A 15,838-nucleotide genomic window follows, 5' to 3' on the forward strand; every position below is an offset into this window, starting at 1 on the left:
AGGACTCTGCCGCCAGGAAGAAGCCAGGAGGGAAGTAGGAGCAGGAGCTGTAGATTGGAGGCAGCTCTCCGGGCTCTGCAGCTGCAGGAAGAAGCCTGTGGTAGTCAGGGCCAGAAGAGCAGTAGCCAGAAGAGCAGTAGCAAGCAGCTACTTGCCAGTGGTCACCAAAGAGCCCATGATGAGACTGCAGTTGTGAGACCACAGCTTACTGCTCTGTGGCTCTGCACCACAGGGTGCAACTGTCTGTGGAAGGAAGGAATGACCTTCATGTTGGGCAAAAAAAACCACGCTTATTTTCCTATAATTCAGTGTCCTGTTGGGGCTGGGTATGAAGGTGTAATCTGTACAATTACGATAATTGTTATGACAACTGTGCCCTGAATATTTCTAGGCAATGTCTCTGTCAGGCCTAATGAAGGCCTCCAGTTTGTCTGCACGTGTACATTTGGGGAATGCTGGTGCAGATGGCACATGTGGAGCCTGATGAAGAAACCAGGATAACTTGCTTCCAAACTGCTAGCAAATTCAGGGCAATTGCAGGCACAGTCAACAGGCAAAGAGCTCTCTCTGCTGGTAGGGCTTTGTGGTATTTTGGAGTGTTGTCTGTATTGTCCTGTCTTTTTAAAGCTCTAGATGCTGTTGTCAGGATGTTACCTGTGAATGTGAGCTTTTGTCAAAAAGGAAAACAGTAATTTAAAAGCAACGATCTTCCATATGGTAAAGAGAAGCTTGAAAAAGTAAACCCTACATGTCCCCAAATCATGAAGAAGCAAAAGCAACACATTTATTAATTTATTTATTGAGGTTTACAATTCTAAATCCAGTTTTTGGTGGACACCCAGCAATGGGCTCAGTTTCACTCATTTGTTTGGCTTGCCCTGCGCACGTCCTATCACAGGAGAGCCAAGTCCAACTTTGTTTCTCTTACCAGTACTGCTGGAGCAAGATGGTTTGCCTCTGTGAAGCTCATGTTTACACTGGCTGCATTGTGGCCCCTTTTCGTGGTTCCTTCCCTCCTTCTGGCCAAATACTTCAGTTTCCAGTGCCTGAATGGGTGAGTGAAAGGTGAGATGGCAAAGAGAGGAGTGTTGGGAAAGAGGAGAGAAAATGGAGAGGAAGATGAAGCAGAGAGATCAGGAAGGGGTACAGAAGTCAAACACTTTGTCTGATTGAACCTCCAGCACTTCCAGACAGAGGTCTCTCAGAGCTCTAAACAATTTTATTTTTGTCTGGTTACTATAAACTGATAAACAGGAAATGTGTTAGAGCAATAAACAAAGGACAGGAAAGAGGAAGCACCACTAATCAAACAGGAACACAGCCTGTGAACGCAAAGGAACAAACAACAGTTATGTTTTGCCCCATTATCTCTCAGGATTGAGAATAATAGCAAAGTACACTTTCGGTTACTGTGATAAAACAAAAAGAGACACAGTTCTCGTAAGACAGATGCAAAGATCAATATATCAGAGACATTATAGGGTCTTGTTTATTGCCAGGAAAGAGGATGGAGGCTCTTGGCCTTGTGCAAATTCTAGCTGCTGTTCTGTTTCTTACACAGGAGAGCTTTACAAGCCTGTCTGTGTATGAATCTATAACTTCCCTACCTTATATCTGTCTCCCATCTTTTGCACACGTTTGCATCAAGAGATTGAACCTATATTGGCATGAAAATATATACTGCACTATGCTGTTGTCAAAGCTGGGTGTTGTCAATGCTTGTGCTGGCTGGAAAGCAAAAATACAACTTCTCTCATGTTTATGTACATATATTTTTATATACATACACATATATTTATATACGCTTTATGCATTTTTAAATTCTTATTATTTTTTTCTGGGAACATCCTATTTCCAGTGTTTTAGTTTTACTCCAGGGCTAGGGAGTATCTTTTAATGTCTCATTTGTTCTTTTTTAGTTTGTGTGTTCTGTGTTGTAGCCACAAAACCCACTTTAGAAAACAGACTGTTTTCAGTACATAATCTTTAGTAAAAAAATAAGTCTTAGTGTTCCTCTAATTGTTGTTGCATGACGTTCATCCTGAAAAACAAAACTGCTTTCTTGGAAATACTCTGTTACAGTTTTCATCAGATTAAGACTCATTTAATAATCCCCTGGCTTTATGTTGCACCTAAAACACAAAGGTGAATAATGGAGAATTGTTTGTCTTTACTTTCCACAAACAGGATATTCATAAATAAAATGAGCAAATGAGCAAATGCGCTACCAGTGGATAAAAGCTAGCAGCACCTGAAGTATCTGATTGTTCTGCAGTTAGGTAACTTTGACATTAATGACCTAGATACTGAGGCAGATTGCATCCTCAGCAAGTTTGCAGATGGTACGATACGAGGAGGAATGGTTCATACGCCAGATGGGTTTGGTGCCATTCAGAGGGACTTTGACAGGCTGAAGAAATGAGCCAACAGGAACCGTACAAAATTCAAAAAGTGCAATGCACAGTCCTGCCCTGGAGGAAGAATAACCCCACGCACCAGTGCATGCTGAAGGCTGGCTGGCTGGAAAGCAGGCCCTGAGGACCCCAGCAGACTACAAGTGAGCCAGCAGTGTGGTGGTGCCCACTGAAAGGCCAAGAGGCAATGGGCACACACTGAAACACAAGAAATTCCATTTAAACATAGGAAAAAACTTTTTTAGTGTAAAGGTGATCAAACACTGGCACAGGTTGCCCAGAGAGGTTGTGGAGTCTCCACCTTTGGAGATATTCCAAAACCGAACTGGACAATGTCCTGAGCAACCTGCTTTAGCTGGCACTGTTTGAGCATGGAGGGTTGGACTAGGTGATCTTGAGAGGTCCCATCCAACCTCAGCATTTCTGCGATCGTGTAAAAAAAATCCAAACAAGTAATAATAATAAAAACCAAACAACAAAGAGGCTGAAGATTAAAATCATCGGCAACTTACAGTGAAGGACAAAAAGGGGAATATTCTACAGAGCACCTCTGACTTCCTTGTTTCTGAAGGTACCCAAAAAGCCAGTAGATGCTGCTGAGTGGAGGTGACTGGAGAGCTGACATGACCAAGGACCAAGCAGCTGAGGGAGCGCTCTGAGGTTTCCACCTCCAGACACTGCAGATGGCTGTGCCAGCAGAACCGGGAGGCACTTGGTGAGGAAACTCGTGGGTTCTGGAATGAGAGAAAAGAAGTGCAGGTGGAGTCTCAGCAGGATGTTTGGAGAGGGATTACATGCTGGCACGGTTGCACGTAGGGATGTGGCTGGCTCCCACTGTGTGCCTCAGTCCTCTTAGTGCTCTGACTGAGACAGGTTTGTGTCCAGCCCACATGGACGCTGAGCTTGGACCTGAGAACCGGCATGGGTCCAGCATGAGTACTTTCTCTTTGAACTCTACTCATCGCTTGCTTCTCTGACTTCTCCCAAATGGCCTTAGATGGTGATCCAGTTCCTACCAATCATGACAAATTCACTTTGATACTCCTCAAGGAGCCCAGCAAGGAGAGCTTTGGAAAGCTCCTACCCGACATAAGGATGGCAGAAGGATGGGCTGAAACAAATCCATCTTCCTTGCCTGTTTTGGGTCTCCTTGCCAGTAAATAGCCCTGCAGAGGACTGCAGAAAAGGATCTAAACAGGGTTAACACCTGCCACCCACATCACCTTCCCATGCTGCAGCTTAAAGAAAGGTGTCAGATACTGTTTCAGCCAAGATGTAGGTATCTGCAGCTTCCAGCCTAGCCAGCAGAGCACTGTGCCTGAGCTATATTCCTCCAGCTCTGATGGGCTGTGAGCACATTCTCTAGACCTGCATCTTCCCTGCAGATGCCCCAGCTTCTGTCAATAGACGTGCCTGTAACCAGCATCAGGTGACTTCAGGTGTTGGCTGGCTTCAGCACATTTAAGCTGTCAAACACAGACTTTGTTCGTTAGTGTCTCTCCCCACTGCACATTCTGATTGTCATCCTGTTTTGTGTTCCCAGCAAAAGCTGTGGCAGAGTGGCGTGTGTGGAGGAATAACAGGCTCAGAGCGGACAGCTAGTTCCTACGTTACAGATCTTTTCATTAGGCATAGGGCCCAGTCAGTGCAGGCAAATACAAAGTAATTAAGCTAATTAATTTGTGTATTAAAGGACCCGTAATTGCATAATAACCCATCCCTAGTAAAATGACAGCAACGAGGCAAACATCAACTTTTGCCTATATGAAATAACACTGAGGTCATGAACAGCAACATGAAGTGTGGTAAGAAGGGCAGATCTCTCACCCTGGGCATACAAAATGATACACGTGAATAATCTAAATAGCACAAAACAGAATTGGCATGTATAAAAACGCCAAATTTGGCTGTGTTTTAGAAAGCTGCTAATTGTCTATGATTGTCAGGCACATAAGCCGGTTCTGCAGCTTTAGTAAAGTGGCACATTTTCCCTCACAGCATGGGTTGAACCCTTGCCTTATCTGCTAAAGCTTCTGATACTTTATTCTTTTTCACACACTAAGTGCGGAACACAAGTATGAATAATTTTGGTAATAATGGTATAGCGTTCACACAGGCCAAGCACACAGCAAGCAAATCCTTTATGCAGCCCATTTCTCCTCACTGTTATGAGTAAAACTATTTAAAGTTTAATCAGTCTTGGCTAGGCTCTTGTTCTGATGTCTAAGTGAAAATAAAATGAGAAATCTTTAATGAAAAATTCCCTAAAGATGTTTTGTGCCACTAAGCTGATACAGGTGCAATACACCAGCTTGCTAAAGCAAATTGCTCTGGCTTTGAAAACCTGAGACATTTATTCCCAAGTCCAGATTTTAAAACCTTTAAAAATCAAATGTTTGAAGTAAAAACCTGGGAATAAAGCAAACCAAATTCTGCAGAAGTTAGTTTTGGCAAAATTAGTAAAGAAAGCAGAACAAAATAAAATGTGATCAAGGGAAGGGGAAATCCACAAACATAAAGGCACTCACAGTGTGATTTTTTCAAAGTGGGATTTTCACCAAAATCTTTGCATCAACTGAAAACTTGATTAAAACATACATCTTGAAAGGGTTTAGTGGACAGGACTCTTGTTTATTATGTGAGACTGTGATGTCAGTCCAGGTGGAGGCTGTAATGAAAATAGTTATATGATTTCAGTCCAGTTTCTTTGAAGGTTAACCCAACATCACAAAACTGTCACGTAATGTAACACCCATTGGTACTGCCAGGGTTGCTTCCATCTCTAAAGCCCAAAGACTGCATGGAGGGTATGTAAGCTGACCTGCAAATTGTTTGTGGGATAGTGGCTCAGTAAATGCAGGTTAAAATCTTTTGATGCTTATTATGGCTACTTTGGAGAAGATGAAAGGCCAGGTTTTCCAGAAACAGCCGTGTGTCTGTCCTGAGCATGAAAAATATTCTCCGGGTGAGAATGGGTTGAGTGTGAGCACAAGCAAATACCTGGGGGCTCCTGGCATTCAGGCCAGTCCTGAGCGCTGTGCATGCTCATGTCACACATGAAAAAGGAAAAAGGAAAGCAAACAGCATCTCTTTAGGAAATATGCTAACCCCAGAATGCAGAAGAGGACAGAGGGGAATTCAGGTGAGATTGGAAACTGGCCCACATACCCTCTCAGCTTGGCAAGATCTTTTATGACAAGCTGATGAGAATCTCTGGAAATCCTCTCAGGAGGTCCCAAGATAGATCTGAAGCAGCCTTCAGAATCCAAACACCTCAAAAACTTTCTTCACTTGAGTCTGTTCCTGAAGAAGATGTGGGAGGAAGAAAGAAAACCCTAATTTTGCCTTGAAATAGGGTAAAGAGGGTAATTTTCTTTCATGACAGAAGAGCTGTGATATGCTGCCTCTGCCTGTTGCTGCCTGGAAAAACAAGTCTGTTAAACTCTGTGTTATCGCTGGCTGTTGCAGCTTCACCCAGGCTAGGGGAATTGCAGCAAATGACCTTCCCTGTGGATTTGCCCCTGGTGCTTAGGGAACGGTCACACACGCAGACAGCTGCCTTTACAAGTGCTGGGGTATGCACTACGGCCGTAGCACAGAACTTGCATTAAATGCAGCCCTGCGCTAGGTCTTCATTCCAGTGTCTTCAGGAAGGAAACGTCTCTTGCAAAGCAGGCGTCTCAGATTTCCAGCTCAAGCTGCCAAATGGGCTGGGTGGGTGCGGTGTGCTCTCTCAGCTCTCCCTGTCCGTGTTCCCTCCCGTGTCCTGCAATAACAGCTAGCGGCACAAAGGGGATCGCCCCTCCCAGTTAGTACCTGGGTACCTCATCAGACACGACGTGAGGAGAGCTGTGAGTCTCCTGAAGCTGAAATGCTGATTGCAAGGCCAGTGGATGGTGCTAAGGGGAAGAGCAAAGCTCAGGGGCAGGCGAGGACCTACCTCCATCCAATGCTGGATGGAAGCATTCGCATCCCACTATTCACCGCCGCGTGCTTTTGCTGCGGCACCAAAAGCAAGTCAGTCAGTCCCTTTTCACATGAAGAGGGTGCCGTCTTGCTTTTCCTGTCATGAGAAGGGTGTTGGTTATTCTACAGACATTAAATGTCCCTTTTTTGGGGGCAGACTCTCCTGTCTGCAGCAGTAGGCTGCAGTAGTCATGTGGCTGTCGGGTATCAGGAGGAAACACCTTTGCAGGGAGCACTGTGTGCCTGACCCTGTGACAGCAACATGGAAAATGCCTGGAGCAGCGGACCTGCAGGCACCATAGGTCAGCTAAGAGCTTGTTTAAGGACTCAGAGGTATAACAGCACAGGCACACCAGCACTGCAGCAGTTACGGCGTGCTGAGAGGCAGAAGAGCAGGCAGCGGGCAGCTCCAGTGCCTCCTCAGGTGGGTGCATGCCGACAGCAGCCTGGGGGTTTGAGGTCTGAGTTCAGGTAGAGAACAGGGCAGGCCGGGGCCTGAGTCCCTCCAGGGGCTCGATGAAGATTTTCTGGATGAGTGAAAGAGAAATCGTGCTTTTAGTGAAAAAAAAAAATAAATAGTTACAAGTCTCTGTGAGTTCTGCAAAGCAGACACAGTCACAGGCCCAGGTAGCATCTCCCGGCTCAGCCCTCAGAGGCAGCTGTATGCACTTCTGCCACTGCACTCGCCTGTGCCTGAGCTTGCTGGGTGCTCACAGAGCAGCGTGCAGCACATTCAGACCTCAACCAGCCCCAAAATGCACAGCTCTGGATGTGTTTTCCTGCTCCAGTTTTCCCATCACTGGGGCAGTCTGTGGCTCTGGTTTGTAAAACCTTGCATCAGAAGAAACCGTGCATTAGTTCCTTCCTTCTGCTTATGTTTGTTTTTCTCCTTCTGCCAACATGAGCACCCAGCCAGAAAGAACTCCCCTGAATGACCATCTAAACCTGCCTCCACCTAAGTAAGTTACCGCTAAATTCTGCTGAGCGAGCATTTTTGCGTGGCACACAAGGGACACAGGTTTGCCCAAGTGGCTGGAACAATCCAGGACTACAGCCGATTGCTGGTGGCCTTGCCGGTGGCCTGGGGCACAGCATGCTCCAGAGGATCGGGTCAGCCCGAGGCTGAAGCAGTCACGAGGCTGCACAAAGGTGCAATGCTTGGTCTTGGGTCCCAACAGACTCTGCAAGTCCAGGGACACACAGCACATGCCCTGCTAACAGACACAGAATAGCGCAAATATCGAGGCTTTCCTTAATTCAGCAGCCTTGTAAATGTAATGACTGCTGATACAGATATTCCACAAATGTTATTTATAACTAGAAATTTTCACGGAAGTATAGAAAGGGTTAGATTGGAAGGGACCTTCAAAGACCACCTACTCCAACTTTGAATCATGAATAAAAGGGTTCCCATGTGAAGCCCAAATGCTGTAGACCATATGCTCACTAACCGCCAGATCATCATCTCTATAGAAAAGGTGAAGCCAATGTCTTTTTTTTTTTCTTTTTTCTTTTTTCTGATGGTGATTTATGAACAGGGAACAATGGCAGCGTACCACTTGTGCTATGCCCAGGCCAGGGTGCAAGTAGCAAAGAGAGAGCGCTGGGCACAGGGTATCTCTTTCTCAGGAGTTCTCTGAGTCTTCTGGGGCCTCTAAGTTCTCCTTCCTCACAAACATTACTTTGTTGTTGCTGTCATATACTTATTTTTCTTAGCATCTAATAGCAGGTATCCATTTGCTTGACTTCTTGGAACGTGAATAGTTGCTGTCCTTAGAATGAACTATTGCTTTGTTAATCTATGCCAAATAAATTGCTTTAAAAAGTGAAATCTTTTTTCTCAAGGTAATTCTTCTTTTTTATAAAAAATACATTTTTTTAAAATGTTCCTTATGTTTCTAACCTCATTTTTATGTTTCCTTTCCTTGAACTAATTGCTCATTCCTGACCAATTCTGTTTCCCAGCATGCTGCCTGAACATCATTACACTGTGGATGCATTCAGTCTTTGGAGAGTTACGCTATTCCCTTTTTATCACTGCAGAAGGAGCAGCTAGTAACATACTGCTTTCTCTAACACTCTTATTCATAGAAAAACAGTATATTACTTTGGGGACCAACTCTCCTTTATTCTGGTTATTGATAGTATAGTCTGATATCCATCAATGAAGCATTTTATTCTGCATATCTCCATTTATAAGACAACAGAGTGGAGAATCGATGTGAACTTTAAAAAAGAATTGTTAAAATGTACAACCTCCTTTATATGTGATAGCAAGTAAAAGCCTCATGCAATTAAAGTACCAGTATTGGTTTGGTTTAGTTCCCAGATGTGCGTGTTTCATTTCTCTCTCTGAAGACCTCAGTCTGGCTCCGTATAGCAAGTCTGTTAAACACCTCCCCTGTGACATCCATGTTTCAGCAGAACTGCTTGGCTGCTGGAAGGATTCTGGAGTTTGTATGTTTTGCTGTCTGCATACTAAAAATGCTGCATGCTAGGCACTGACATCACCTTGTCCCAAATCCTATCTCTATGGTTTCAACTCTTCTACTTTCCCATGCTTATCTGAACCCCTCCAGCAGCTTGTTGGTTCAGCGGAGACATTTTTGACTCGTTTATTCTCAGTCTAACAAGCAAACACTGGTAATGTAGCGTGAGTGGATGGCTTTATTTGCTGAAGTCTGCCTCGCAGGGGAAGTTTATTGGCATATTTGAAGAGCTGAGGATGTTTTTGTAGTATAGAAGCCAAGCTGACCGAGATAAGACCCTGTGGGGTGGAACACCAGGGTATTTTCTGTGTTTAGTTAAACTCTTGTATCTGTGAGTAATTTAACTGCTGATTATATTTTATTGAATACTTGTGATTCAGTTTTCTCAAGATGCTTATGAACATGGGGTTCTTCTTAGTCTAAGAGCAACCTACAGTCCAATGACAGGGTTTAAACCAAACAAAAAAACCTCAAAAATCTCTCCTAAGACAATAGTTGAGATTCAAAAAGCCTATAAATGAATAGGTGTCCCAAAAGGAAGAGAGGGTGAAGTCTAGGAGAGTCACTGGCTTCTCCCAGAAATGGGCTAAGCAAGACAGAGACTGATCCAAAGCTTGTTGAAGACAGTGAAAGGACTCCCTTGCTCCAACAGGAGACTAAGGACTCTGTTACCCCCAATAACACCATGAAATACAGGGAATTGTGACCGAAATGTTATGACATATCATGGTCATTTGGGGACAGGACATTTGGAAGGAGTTTCTTCTTTATGGAGAAGAGAGCTGGAATTTTATGTATGTGAGACTGCTTTTGCATAAACCTGTGGAACAGTAGAAGTTACCCGCGGCAATCATTAGCTGAATACTAAGAGGATTCCTTGCTTTATTTTGTCTGGTCAAGGAAATGGAAAGAAACCACAAACATACAGTGCAAAATTACTTCCAAATTCCTGTCGTTGCTTGCGGAGCTGATGTTTATACAGTATGTGCAGTAGGCACGGTAGCATGTTGTGCATACAAACCATTGTGCTGTGACTGCTGCTCTGGTAGGACTCACTGCTCGGTTTGTAGCGAGCAGACAGCTAAGAAACATTCGCACTAAGCATAACTTCTGCTAGAAACAACCTTCAGTGTTTATGATGGTTACGAAAAGAATTATAAATACACCACAATTTCGTACAGTCTGAATATGAAATACTCCACAATTTACAAAAATATCAGTTCCATCATTTCCAGGAAATCTGCCCTGCATTTTCCTATTGACTGACACGACTGACTGTCACGACCCAGCTAACCCAGACTGTTTTCTTGTGGCACAGCAACACAGGCAAGCACAGAAACCTCTCCACTTTCTGTAGCAGACATTGTAACCATCCACATATGTGAATTGTGAAAACACAAATTAAATAACCTCCATAATACTGTGCTAGTTGTACACAGGATCTTTTCCTGTTCTAAGCTCTTCTCTTTTCCTAGGACCACAATTTCACGCTTTTTGTGTGCCAGCTTTAAAGTGCTACCTAAATAGAGATCCACTGGGGAAAGGAAGAGGGGAGCATTGCAATTGATGGGATTTTGACCAAGCCATCCACAGAGAACAAACTGAGAGTGGTTATGATGTAACAGGATACATTTGTGTTTGTAGATTGTAGTGTTAGTCTAAAGAACCTTTTCTAACTAAGATTGCTTTAAAAGGCAATCTATTCAAACTCTCAATTTTGCAATATCTCACTCAAAATTTGAAAAACTAAGTGTCTACAGATGCACTTCTGACTTTCATATATCTGCATGTAAATTCATGAGCACCCTTCTGCTACTTTAGAGTATTAACTAGAAGTATGCTACACAATGGTATTAAGAACATACAATTATTTCTCATGTTTTGCCTTTCTTTTCAGAAAATGGAAGTTTTATAATATTTTGGGGTATTTTTTGCCATATGTGCTATGTAAAGAATTGTGAAGAATATAATTCCAAGCACCAATTTTTTAAAAATTTTTTTTTCAGTTCTAGATCTAAGGTGTTTTTTTTTTGTTTTTTTTTTTTTTCTTTCAGATCTAAGGGATCGAGCAGCCAGCCAAGAAACACCACAAAGGAATGTGTTGAGGGAACAGTTCAGGTAGATGTTTTGGCGTGTTTCCTTCGTCTGCACCATTAAATTCTGAAGGACTGGGCTTGCCAGGACTCAGTGCAGCCTTCTATGTAAGTTACAGTCCAATGGGTCTCCCAGACTCGCTAGGTCCACACACCAGAAACCTGCCAGCAACACTGCTAAAACGTAACTCTGAAAACCAGGTGCAGTGGCAGAAGGCTGGTGTTCATGTGCTCACAGTATGCCCAGAAAATCCCACCCCAGCAGCCTCTTGGCGTTCACATTTTATCAGACCATTTTGAAGTCCCTTACAAATTAATACGTTCAATAAAAATATGCCTTTCATGGAGGTTCATGAATTTTGTTCTAGAAACATGGACTGCAGAAAGTTTTAATCTTCTTTTAAAATGCTTGAGAAATTCTGTAGTAATTTGTTCATTTTTTGATAGCTCTCTTGGCTTTTTCCCTACTCAGTTTTGCAAAATGCTTTCATAAAGGAAATAATTCATTACTGGTGGTAGCCCTTAGCACAGGCGTAAATGAGGGAGGGAAGTCTGACTTCCCCCTTGCTGGCAATGGCAGCACATAGGAAATCCTTGCCCAGTCCTCCCTCCCAGCAGTTGGCACAGGACACGGATGCAGAGCAAAAGGTCAGCGCCTGGGGAAGCGCTATATCTAAGGTGATTCCTATTTATTAGGGCTATACAAAAACATATCCCCTGAACTAATTAGGGAGACTGGCAGAGAAGGGAGTAAATTGCAGTTGAAAGGGAAGACAGGAAGGTGAGCTGATAGCGAGATCTCCCTGGCCAGAAGCCTGTGGGTGCTGCTGTCAGTGCTGCCTGCTTTCAGTCCCGCAGTGGACTGCAGGCTGAGTTAAAGTCTGTCCTGCCCATTGAGGGCCATGATCTGCACAGGGCCATGATTTCAACTTTAAGAAACTTTATTCAAAAGGAATGATCTTGAGCAAGAGAAAGGGAGAGGAATAACAAAGCGCTCTCCTTAGAGCTATCGAAAAGGTCGTCCAGGGAAGCAAATATAGACCAGGGGGCTCTGAAGTACTTACGGGTTCTCTGTTAAGTCTGCTACAGGGAAGAGCAAATACTTTTCAAAAGAGAAAAAAAAGATCCTTTCTTATAACTCTTTCCTTGACATCTAAGCATGACTTCGTCTTATGTTTGGAGTGACAGAATGAGGTTTTTCCTATTTTCACTGAACCTCCAAATTCTTAGTGATAGAAAACTGTCATGTTTAAGCTTTTCCCAGTGGCTTGTTTGGTCTTTAGCTTTACTGGTTCAGTCCTGATTCTATAGTCTCTGTATGTAAAGCACACGCAGCACAGAGCTGTCTTAAATTTTGCCTGCTGTTCTTGCCATTAGGAGCGTGATTTCAGTGATGAATGTTTATAACACAGCGTGAGGAATTTCATCCTCCCCTGGTAAACTGTGTAGGAGATTGCCTTAATGGACAAAGAAAAACGTCTGTTGGACTGTAGCCAGAAGCTTGAACTTGCTTACAAAGAAGAAAACGCATGTTTAACTTTCTGGTATTGTGTACAGAAGACACCTTTAAAAAAAAATATTCACCTCTCTTCTCACAACCTAAAATGGAACCAGTGAAAGATGAATGTGTTTTTCACTGTTTTATGGCAGATCACTTAGTTGTGACAAGTTCAATGCTGCCTCTTGACCAGATGTCTTACAAGGCTGTCCTGCTTCTACAAATACCTCTAGCTGGGAAAATAAATTACAGATGACTGAAAACTTAATGAGAACTAAAAGGTATGAAAAGGGAAAGTGATAATAGGCCTTATTTGCAGGTGTAAGGCTTCTGATATGAATGACAGATCAAAAGCTGCAGCCCGGTTTTAACTTCCTTGAATCCTTTGCTTGAGTTAGCCTTGGGACCTAAATTCAGCGAGCCATGATGTTAGTTAGACTTATGCTTGTGCAGCTTGTTTAAACAGGGCCTGAGTAAAGACTTCAGGATCTGCGCTGTTCTGAAGTCTACGTGACACAGTGTTCTGGGCTTGAGTTAAATTCACTGTCGAGCAGTTTCTCCTCTACAGGGAAAAGAAGCAGAATTGCCATGTGTTGTCTGGGTAATCTATTATGTTGCATTTACTGCAAAGGAAATACACGGGCTCAGAGCTATATTGAAGTACAGCTGCTTGCAGGTAGGAAGCCTAAAAATATTCAGGTTGAACAGTTGCTTAGCTTTTCACTACTTGCTTAAAAACTGTAGATGCCCAGTGAAGGAGAGTTTCAAACAGGATCCAAGCATCACTGATGGAGCAGGGTGTGCTAGCGTCTTTATCAGTCTGAAAACTGGAGTTGAGAACAACTAATTGCCCTGTGTTTACTGCCCTCACTCACTGATCTGTGCTAAATATCCAGCACCTGTATCTCCATGGAAGACAGTATGTGCCAGTGTTGTGGTTTAACCCGGCTGGCAGCTAAACACCACACAGCCGTTCGCTCACCCTCCCCCCTCCCTCTCTGGGATGGGGGAGAGAAACGGGAAAGTGAAGCCTGTGAGTTGAGATAAAGACAGTTTATTAAGACAGGAAAATAATAATAACAATAATAATAATAATAGTGATAATGGTAATAGTATTAACAATAATAATGTGTAAGAAAACAAGTGATGCACAATGCAATTGCTCACCACCCGCTGACCGATGCCCAGCCTATTCCCGAGCAGCCGGCCCCCCACCCCGGCCAGCCACCCCTATATATTGTTTAGCATGACGTCAGATGGTATGGAATACCCCTTTGGCCAGTTTGGGTCAGCTGTCCTGGGTCTGTCCCCTCCCAGCTCCTGCTGCACCCCCAGCCTGCTCGCTGGCAGGACAGAGCAAGAAGCCGAAAAGTCCTTGGCCTGGTGTAAACACTGCTCTGCAACAATTAAAACATCAGCATGTTATCAGCGCTCTTCTCATCCTAATCCAAAACATAGCACCCTACCAGCTACTATGAGCTACTTAACTCTGTCCTAACTGGAACCAGGACAGCCAGGAATAGAAAAGCCCAGCAGCCACAGCCCCCTGGAGCTGATGGGTCCCTTCCACCTCTGTATCTCGAAAAGGGAAGAGGGGATGCCTCTGTTTCCTTGGATCACCTTACCCCTGCTGCTGCTTCTGGGCTAGAGAAGGATGGTTGCTCCTTCTGCTGTTGGCATTGCCTCTGGTGCTCTGGGAAAGGAGACCATCTGCTTGGTCATCAGAGTGCTGGAGAACCAGATTTTATCCTCCACATTTCTGGAAAAGACTATCTGTCCAAAGTTGGATCATACTGGAAATGTGGGCTTGATCCTGGTTCCACCCCGCAGGTTTGCAGGCCACTTGACCAATGGTAGTTTCCTTATAGCACTGTCAAGGAGCCCAGAAAGCACGCAAGCTGCTGACATAGGAAGCCAAGTATGCCTTGCAGGGGAAGCAGGCAGCTTGGGATCCTGCCTGGCTTCTGTCAGAGCCAACGCACTACTCAGAAATCTGTCAATTACAATTTGTTTTTGCTTTTTTCCCCAATGGAGAAATGTACTGTCAGAATTTTCCAGCGAGCTCTGCCCTGTGTTGCCACCGTCTTTCCAGAAGAAAATGGCAAAAAGGCCAGAGAGCCTTGCAGAGTGAAGGCACAGGGCCCTGGGAAACCTAGCATTACAACTGGTCTGTAATGCTGGCTTCTGCAACGCAGCTACGAATACACTTCTGAAATGTCAGATATTCCCTCCAGAATTAAATATGTCTGTTCACTCACGTGTGACCGCCAAAACAATGCAGGTGCCTTGCCCAGGACTTTAAATAATGGCTTTATTGCAACACTGTAATCATCTGATAGAAAGTTCTGCTTCTTAGAATTCTAGAATTAGTTGATGTTCTTTGAGCTGAAAAGGAAAGTAAATTCTCCCGATATTTTTTTCCCAGGAAGAAGAATATGCCTCTTTTATTAAACATCCAGTTGTTTAATAACTCACGCTTGTTACCTCCTCTGACTGAGACGCATTTATAGCTTACATGAACAATGGCATCTATCTGAAGTATGCAAAGCTACCAAAATTACTTGGCCCAAGAGTACTAGCACTGAAGCTGAGCTTTTGAAATGAATCCGAATGTTGCTCCTGATAAGTAGTATTGTTAAAGTGTAATTGTGACTTAAGCTTTCTCAGCTTAAGCAACAAATCAATTCTCATGCTATTTCTTTACATGGCAACCCTCCATGTACTACTCTTTTCCATGTATTAGAAAGTGAAACACAATGGAAATAGGAAGCTCGTGCTTAGTGTACGTTTTTCAGCTCCTTGTGGTACTTAGAAGTAGATATTACAAAGAATACCAACTAGGACCTAAGTACCAACTTGACTTTTTAAACGTAAGTGTCTAAAACCATGCTGTTTTGCAGCTTGTCTTGAGCTTACTTCTATGCTTTACCGTTAAACACTGATTATGGTCTTAGTGCCATCACAGATAAAGACTTCCATTGCCTCAAAGGGATTAAAGTATAAAAAGAGACATAGATAAGAAAAAATGCACAGAGAAATCCATGTTTGTTTAGAAATAATGGTCAAGTTTCTTTGCTGCACCAAACTGCTGTTCGGCACAACTTTTTGGGAGAAGGCAGCCAAGATAAGCAGGGAAGCTGTCACAGCGTTGTGATTTTCTGCTCATCCTCCTGTTTCAGTTCAAAATAGATTGCAGGACATCTTGCCAAAGGTTGAAACTAAAGTCACCTTTTTTAAGACCAGAGAGAAAATGATGGCCACATGGGCTAACCTCAAATATATTACAATCCAAATATCTTTCTCCAGTAATTTCCATGACAAGGATTGTCTTGCAATAGGCAGAGGTCAGTATAGACTAGGTATATAAGAGCAAGCGTC

The 15,838-nt window shown here is 43.6% G+C and overlaps 1 long non-coding RNA gene across 1 annotated transcript in view; it reads left to right on the top strand.

The window, feature by feature from the left end:
• LOC106048462 (uncharacterized) overlaps nucleotides 1-11,248 on the top strand; it is a 31,539-nt gene extending 20,291 nt beyond the window's left edge. The window contains exon 3 of the long non-coding RNA XR_007158175.2: nucleotides 10,924-11,248. This is a non-coding gene — a long non-coding RNA (uncharacterized lncRNA). The remainder of the gene's footprint in view (nucleotides 1-10,923) is intronic.
• Nucleotides 11,249-15,838: the final 4,590 nt, after the last annotated feature.

Source organism: Anser cygnoides, chromosome 3, assembly GCF_040182565.1.
Source record: "Anser cygnoides isolate HZ-2024a breed goose chromosome 3, Taihu_goose_T2T_genome, whole genome shotgun sequence".
Lineage (NCBI taxonomy): Eukaryota > Metazoa > Chordata > Aves > Anseriformes > Anatidae > Anser > Anser cygnoides.